This window comes from Mirounga leonina, unplaced genomic scaffold (genome assembly GCF_011800145.1).
Source record: "Mirounga leonina isolate KUSES-001 unplaced genomic scaffold, KU_Mleo_1.0 Mir_176, whole genome shotgun sequence".
Taxonomy (NCBI): domain Eukaryota; kingdom Metazoa; phylum Chordata; class Mammalia; order Carnivora; family Phocidae; genus Mirounga; species Mirounga leonina.
The window spans coordinates 31334641-31343531 of NW_023270454.1; positions in this window are offsets into that span (position 1 = coordinate 31334641).

The following is an 8891-nucleotide window of genomic DNA, read 5'->3' on the forward strand; positions in this document are numbered from 1 at the left end:
CTTTGGTTCACTTGTTGGCTGAACCATTTTATCACTTAAGCAACATCTTCCCAGCAAGACTTATTTACTTGTCATACAACTATTCTCTGTTGGCTGAATTTAGAAACACCACAGTTCTTAATTGGACAATACGAGGGAAAATTAGGACATTCCTCAGAGAAATGTGTATCATCTTTCCAGTAAATTAGTGTAGATGCTGCACAGGCTTACAAAGAATGTGTGAAGAAATAAACATTTTTCACCTAAGCACAAAAATTTGTACCTACTCACAAGGAATCCACTAAAACTGTGAGTTCACAAAAAGTATAGCACAAACGTTTATGCTTTGAGGCAATCATGTAATTAAGTTTTAAGAGGCCAACACATTAAGAATAATATTATATCACCATGTGTTTAACCTTTCTTTTAGATGTTAATCAGAATAGGAAAATTAATAACTCATGCCTTATACTCTGATAGACAAACATCAAAAGGAAAATGTCAACTTCTCTTTTTGCTCTCACTTCTTTCCACAGTTTGTCCTTTGGTAATGTAAGTTAAAGTGTTCAGAAAATTCCAAACACTGTTAAAATAATTAAGAGAGTACAGATTCCTAAATCAAAATCATTATTATTGTGATTGGACACATAATTAACATTTATTTTTATATTACATTATATATATTTTACAGTACATTATATTGTTTATAAAGACAATGTTATTTTACCTTTAGTGAAGCCTTCACACATCTATTTCAAATAGAGGCTCAGACACTAAATGTGGCCCATTTCCTGTCATTATTTCCTGTAAGCCACCAAATCCCTGTCTCTCATTTATTTATTTATTTGTTGCAATCAGGATTAGCAACTCCTACAAGAATCAATGGGGAACTCAAAGTCAACAACACAAATAAATCCCAAAAACTGTGTTGCTTTATAGTATTTTTTGTGTGTGCATGTGTGTGTGTGTGTGTGTTGAGTACGGAAAGCAAAACGTGCTCGTGACATTTAAAAAATAATTTTTTGGAAGATAGCAGGTTATCCAGGTTTAAATCAGGAGAGTATGTTTTTAATTGAAGTAGAGTTGACATACAGTATTATATCAGTTTCAGGTGTACAACATAGTGATTCTACAATTATATATATGTTAGGAAATGCTCACTGCGGTAACCACCTGTCACCATACACAGTTATTACGATATTATCGAATCTATTCCCTACACTGTATTTTTCATGCCCCGTGACTTAGTTTATAATGCAAATTTGTACCTCTTAATCCCTTCATCTATAAATCATGCTTGGAAGCAGATTCTTGATAATGGTATGAGACCCACTAAATTACTCTTCTCTGAGCAGCAGAGATTGCACCCCCAAATTCTTTTAGCTCGAATTTACAGAAGCAAAGTATTGAGTTTAAATTAAGTAAACTACCTCTGGATTTTTCCAAATTTGTGTCCTATTCATCAGTATTGAGTTAATATTGTATTTTAAGATTAGCTTAGTTTTAATTTTTCTTAGAAGAATACACATCTGACCATAAAAGCAAATACATGTGTGTATTAGTTTAAAAAAGACGCAAGAACATTTCTCTTCAAAACGTAACTGAGAAAAAGCTCATTTTAATAATCTGGACAGGGTCTTATGTTAATGATTTCAGATTCTTGCTGATTTGAAAAGACTATCTGATAAGAAGACTAAAACAATTTTTTTTTCTTTTAAGGTAACATTATCAGAGTAGTACTTCATTTTCGAGCACTGAAACTAGTAATAGAACCATTATCTAACTTTCAGAAGTTTATGGATTTTCAAGTTTCTTCTGGCATTTAATAGAATCTTGTACTTGTACATTAAAATGAAAATTCCTGGGCGCCTGGGTGGCTCAGTCGGTTAAGCGTCTGCCTTCGGCTCAGGTCATGATCCCAGGGTCCTGGGATCGAGTCCCACATCGGGCTCCGGCTCAGCGGGGAGCCTGCTTCTCCCTCTGACCCTCTCCCCTCTCATGCTGTTTCTCTCTCTCTCTCTCTCTCAAATAAATAAAATCTTTAAAAATAAATAAATAAATAAATAAATAATAAAATAAAATGAAAATTCCTTTAAATTCCCACCTTTTTCCTACTCTGACTGGCATTCTTGCCATCATCAACAGGAAAGTAGAGGGCGGAAACTACCAGAATGTGTGTTCCATAGGAGCAGAGACTTCATGTTCATTTCACAAATAGTTCTTGAAAGCCTCCTATGTGACCGGTAGTATGCTAGGGGCTGGGGACACATTTGTGCCCAAGATTGACACGGCAGGCATTCAATAAAAAAATGGAGAATGAATGAGTGACTAGCTTTCCCTGAGCCATGCCTCAGAAGCCAAGTCCTGATAATCATTTGTTGTACTTCATTCCTGAAACGACTCAGTTCTTTGGTGATGAAACTGATGCTCTGAGAGGTTAAGCAACTACCCAAGGCATTCAGGTAGTAAATACGGAACCGGGACTTGACCCAGGATTGTCTGAGCCTATAGTCCATGCTCTCTGCCCATTATGCCCTATTGCCCAACAAAATCTAAGCATTATAAAGAATTTACCAGGAGCTTTTTGGTTGGTTTGGTTGGTTGTTGTTGTTGTTATTTTGCCCAGCCCATGTCTTGGGGCTATCCTGTCTCAGACCAGCTCACTCGCTCTTAGCCTTTATTTGTACTCTGATCTATGGGTGTGGGTGTGGCTATTCTTGTTGGTGTCGAAGGCATGACCAATGCAGTGATAATGACTAGGAGTTTTTTAAATTCCAGTTCTTGTGAGATATTTTTTCCTACTGAGTTATACACAGCCACACTAACACTCTAAAGTGCCTAATCTTACAAAGTAAATTACCATATTTTCAAAGAGAAAAAATATATTTGCCGATATTCTGCTTATAAAGATACTTAAATTTTTAAAAATGTTGATGCTATTGGTGGAGGAGCAAGGGAGTACTATTTGTTCAGTTATATTTTCAGGTCAATAGTGCAGTGTTCTTCGTATTAGCTGATGCCGTTACATAAGTCAAGGCCAGTAAATCAGTGACAGAGATTACAGATAATCTGTCCTGCCCAGCAGCTCTCTGGCATGAAGAGCAGACTTGTGGGCACTGACTGTCAATGCACTTGTTGATACCTTTACAATTCATGTCAAGCCCAGTCTATAGAACACAAGGCAATTTGTGTTCATCAAATATCTATAGAGCACTTACTGTGTGGGAAGTAGTATGCCAAGGCCCAAGGGTATTTTGGTGAACAAGATAGACAAGTGCCCTCTAATCATGAAGCTTTATGTCTACAGTGGAAGACAGAAAATAGGAACTACTTGTAATAACATGTATTGAGCTTAAGTCAGGGAAAGATGAGGCTTTGGGAATAGTAACTAAGGGACCCAACCTCTGTCAGAGAGAAAAGGGACTTGAAAGGAAAAGGCTTTGGGGCTTGAAACTTGTTTGAATGACTGTATGGTTTATGTCAAACACTTGGCACATGGTAGGTATTTTGTAAATATCTATGGAACAAGTTTATGAATGTATGAATGAGTGAATGATTAAATGAATAAAATAGTGATTCTCTCTGTCTAAATAGCCATAGCATTTGAGAAACTATACTAAATCATTGTTAATCTCTGTGTATTTTTCTTGTCTTATCCTGAGCTACAGTTTGAGAACCACTATCCAAGACAAAATTAATATGCAGGAGCTGGAGGCTAACTTGGACCAGAGCTTTGCTGGGCAAGCCTGAGACCAGCATTGCAGTGACAGTTGTAATTGGTTAGCCATTTGCAATGGGAAAGCATATTGCAGGGAAGAAGAGTAGGGGCTAGCACTGTCTCTTGTAGAGAGTCTCCCTCTATTGACTTGAAAGCTATCAGTTTGCTTTCCTGAAGGAAGCTGGTATAGAGCATGGCAATGGGGAAACACCAGCACATTTTCTTCTCCCCATGCCAATCAGAAGAGCCACAGAAAAGACAGAGATGCTCTTCTGCTCCTGTCACATTGATACTCAAAACCACAAGGCTATAACGGACACCTTTTAGAGTGCTGCTCCCTTCTCCTGGAATGAGCCTTGAAACACAGGGCTCCAGTGGTCCTGTTAGTAGAGTGATACCCTGACCCTCTAGCCACAGATGCTTGAGCTGGTGGAAGACTCCTTCCCTCAGGTAGCCCTATCAGCTTCTCTCCCCCAATTTAATGTTTTCAAAGGAACTAAGCAGGGCGCCTGGGTGGCTCAGTTGGTTGAGCGACTGCCTTCGGCTCAGGTCATGATCCTGGAGTCCCTGGATCGAGTCCCGCATCGGGCTCCCTGCTCGGCAGAGAGTCTGCTTCTCCCTCTGACCCTCCCCTGTCTCATGCTCTCTCTCTCTATCTCATTCTCTCTCTCAAATAAATAAATAAAATCTTTAAAAAAAAAAAAGGAAATAAGCAAAGAATTGGGTTGACTGACCTGATGTCATATTCATAGCAGAGAGAGAGCCTACCAACTTTGGCAGCAGAAGTAATGAAAACCTCTAAACTTGATCATTTGATTATTCTGTCAAATTTGTGAGACACCTGATATCCTTCTAATAGTACCCATTCCCCTGTTATCTTTTGGTAAGTTCAGCTGAAATGGCTTCTGGAGTTTGCTGAACTAATCCCAAGGGAAAATTAAAATCAAATTTTTAGGAATCAGACTATGTTTTAAGCATACATTTCACATTAGAAGGAAAAGCTGTGTTTTCAAACAATGCAATAAATCACTAAAGTTTTTATACTTAAAGTGTATAGTACCAGCAGTAAAATCCGTAGAAAATAAAAACTTTAATTTTATTTTGGAGTATTTTAGTAACGTTCATTTAAAAAATCTTTCACTACTTAATAACTATTTCTTGAATTAAAAGTATTTTCCATAAAATGTGCTCAGGATTAGATTAATGGCATAGCAGACATTTATAATTTTAACTTTTCCAATCCAAGAATAACTGTCCATTTTCCTTGATTCAAATCTTTTTTGGGGGATGTGTCCCACATTTTTCATTTATTGCTGTTATAAATAAGATGATTTCCTCCATTATATTTTAACTGTATATATGAAAGCTATTGATTTTTTGAATATTACTTTGTACTCCACTCTCTTAGTGAATTCTCTTGTTTCCAGTAGTTTTTCCAGTTGATTTCTTGTTTGTTTGTTTGTTTGTTTGTTTGTTTGTTTGTTTAGGTATACAGTCATGCCATTTGCAAATACAGATATTCCCCATGTTACACATGTATTTCTCTTTTTGTCTAACTTCATAACTAATATTTTCAGGAAAAATATAGGTGTGGATAATAATAGTGATAGCAGGAATTCTTGGTTTGTGACTAAGAGAATGTTTTTAAAGTTTATCCACAAACATAATGCTAGTTTTTGATAGTTCATTTTTAAAAGAAAGCTTAAAAATGCCTAAATTATAGTAGGAAAATGTTCACTCAAAATGCCTAATCTTCTTATTTATTGATGTCAAGAATTTTTTCTGCCAACTAAACCCATTTTTGAAAAAGAATATATTTTTGCAAATAAATTAGTATCTTTTAATGTCAGAACTATATAAACTAGATAAAATGTGGCACTAACTTACCTAAATATAGTGGAGAATAATTCACTTTCACAAAATTTACAATGATCAGAAAGACAGACTGTCCTCATTCAAGCAATTCTCTGCCTTTCATACAGAAAAGGGTTAATATTAAATTAATTGTTGTTGAAACAGTTCATCTTTCAGCACATAATATACACATACAATGACACACAGTATCTTTCATTACAGATTTCATACCTGCAACCCCACATCAAAATTAAGGTCTCAGAACCTTCCATCCCCACATTTAAGTGTCTAAATCTTAACACCTTACTTACCCAATCATTCAACAAATATTGAAAGTCTACCAGTTGCAAGTTATCCAAATACTGGGTATGTGATCATGAATATCACACCATACTCAACCCATATGTCTATTGGGGAACAAAGATAATTAAACAAATATTACCATCAAGCATGGTAGTATATGAACTCAGCTGAGAAATCTGGAAATGTCACATTGCTATTTTTTTTCTGTGTCAGCAAAAACACTGACACATTTTTGCAAAATAGAAACATAAGAAAAGATAAAATATAAGTCATGATCATGTTCAATTTGGCACTTATTTTTATGACATGGGATGGGACTTCACAAAGTAGGAGCAAAAACCGTGATAAGCAACACTTCCCTTCTCTCTCTGTCACACATACACACCCCTCGCTTAAGATATTTATAACTGACAGTGCAGCTTTATTATGCACTAGGCCTTTCCAGGCATTATTCATAAGAATAGCTCCCTCACTGTTTCCTGTGGTTCCAGAAGCTTTCTTCTTCTTCTTTTTTTTTTTTTTTTTCAGAAGCTTTCTTCTTAACTCTGTTCTAGAAACCACTTGCTAACACTACCTCAGCATTTGGGCCCATTCTTAGCATTGTAATAAACGAAGACCAAACTCCTGGAAGAAATGTCCAAGTATTCTTTTTAACTGTTTCTGACCTTAGAAATTAAAAAAGAAATGATAACGTCCACCATTCCTCCCTTTTGAATTAGTGAAGAACTAAAATCTGAAATTCATGGGGAAAAGTACATATTGAGTCAAATAAGTCTAAAGAATATTTATGTAAAGAGAGTAGTGTCTACAGAGATTATATATATTTAACCCTCTAAACTGAGAGTAACAAGAAGAAATAATATCCATCTTTTTATGAGTATAAAAAAATCAGAAAACATTTTCAATGAAAAATCTGATGAAAAGATGAAAAGGACACTGAAATCTATACTCATGTGACCTCCTCCCACTTACTTAAGGGCAAACAAAGGACGCAAGTATCTGATAGAGAATGAAAGGATCTCGTATACTGGTGAGTTAAAAAAACTAGATTAATAAAGAGAGGCCCTTTCTTAAAATTTGTACTATTGGTTTTACACAGACTTCATATTTACATTAATAAATTATTCACCATAATTTAGGTGGTGAACTCCTCCTATCCTTATAAAGATAAGAGAAAATCCTTCTTAGGGAAAATCCTCCTATCATTATTAAAGAGCAGCAGTGACCCCTACTGCTCAAATAAGGCAGCCCTGGGTGTCCTCCAGGACAGATTCTTTTTTTTTTTTTAATTTTTTTATTATGTTATGTTAATCATCATACATTACATCATTCATTTTTGATGTAGTGTTCCATGACTCATTGTTTGCGTATAACACCCAGTGCTCCATGCAGTACGTGTCCTCTTTAATACCCATCACCAGGCTAACCCATCCTCCCACCCTCCTCCCCTCTAAAACCCTGTTTGTTTCTCAGAGTCCATAGTCTCTCATGGTTCATCTCCCCCTCCGATTTCCCCCACCTTCATTTTTCCCTTCCTACTATCTTCTTCTTTTTTTTTTTTTAAACATATAATGTATTATTTGTTTCAGAGGTACAGGTCTGTGATGCATCAGTCTTACACAATTCACAGCGCTTACCATAGCACATACCCTCCCCAATGTCTATCACCCAGCCACCCCATCCCTCCCACCCCCCACCACTCCAGCAACCCTCAGTTTGTTTCCTGAGATCAAGAATTCCTCGTATCAGTGAGGTCATATGATACATGTCTTTCTCTGACTTATTTCACTTATCATCATCAAGACAGTATGGTACTGGCACAAAAACAGACACATAGATCAATGGAACAGAATAGAGAGCCCAGAAATGGACCCTCAACTCTATGATCAACTAATCTTTGACAAAGCAGGAAAGAATGTCCAATGGAAAAAAGACAGTCTTTTCAACAAATGGTGTTAGGAAAATTGGACAGCCACATGCAGAAGAATGAAACTGGACCATTTCCCTACACCACACACAAAAACAGACTCCAAATGGATGAAAGACCTGAATGTGAGACAAGAGTCCATCAAAATCCTACAGGACAGAGATTCTTAACCTTTCCTGGGCCCTAGATCTTTTTTGGAATCCAAAGAAATCTATGGATTCTTTCACCAAAAAAACAAAACAAAACAAAAGCTCAGGTTCTGATATAAATATAAAATTTGCATACAAAACAGGTAATTCATAGATCCATGAGTCAATCAGAGAAAGACATGTATCATATGATCTCACTGGTATGAGGAATTCTTAATCTCAGGAAACAAACTGAGGGTTGCTGGAGTGGGGGGGTGGGAGGGATGGGGTGGCTGGGTGGTGGACATTGGGGAGGGTATGTGCTCTGGTGAGCGCTGTGAATTGTGGAAGACTGATGAATCACAGACCTGTACCTCTGAAACAAATAATACATTATATGTTTAAAAAAAAAGAAGATAGTAGGAAGGGAAAAATGAAGGGGGAGAAATCTGAGGGGGAGACAAACCATGAGAGACTATGGACTCTGAGAAACAAACCGAAGGTTTTAGAGGGGAGGGGGGTAGGGGGATGGGTTAGCCTGGTGATGGGTATTAAGGAAGGCATGTATTGAATGGAGCACTGGGTGTTATACGCAAACAATGAGTCATGGAACACTACATCAAAAACGAATGATGTAATGTATGGTGACTAATATAACAATAAAATTAAAAAATAAAATAAAAGAAGCACAATCTAGTGCAATTTACCTCAACTATTACAATGTTTTTATGAGTCTGGGTTTATAAAAATTTTCCAGGATGATTAACATGTTAATAGGTCCAACTAGACAGTTATTATATTGCCATAGGTATATTAGAATCTTGTTTATATTTCTATAATTTTATTGCCTTAAAATCAAATTGTTTTGTATAGTTATTATATCTATGGGAAAGTTATAATATGGTATAGCTTCCCAAGTACATATTTTTACAATTATGGAATTTCTTTGCAAGGCCTACCACCAGTGGCCACTGTTACAGAA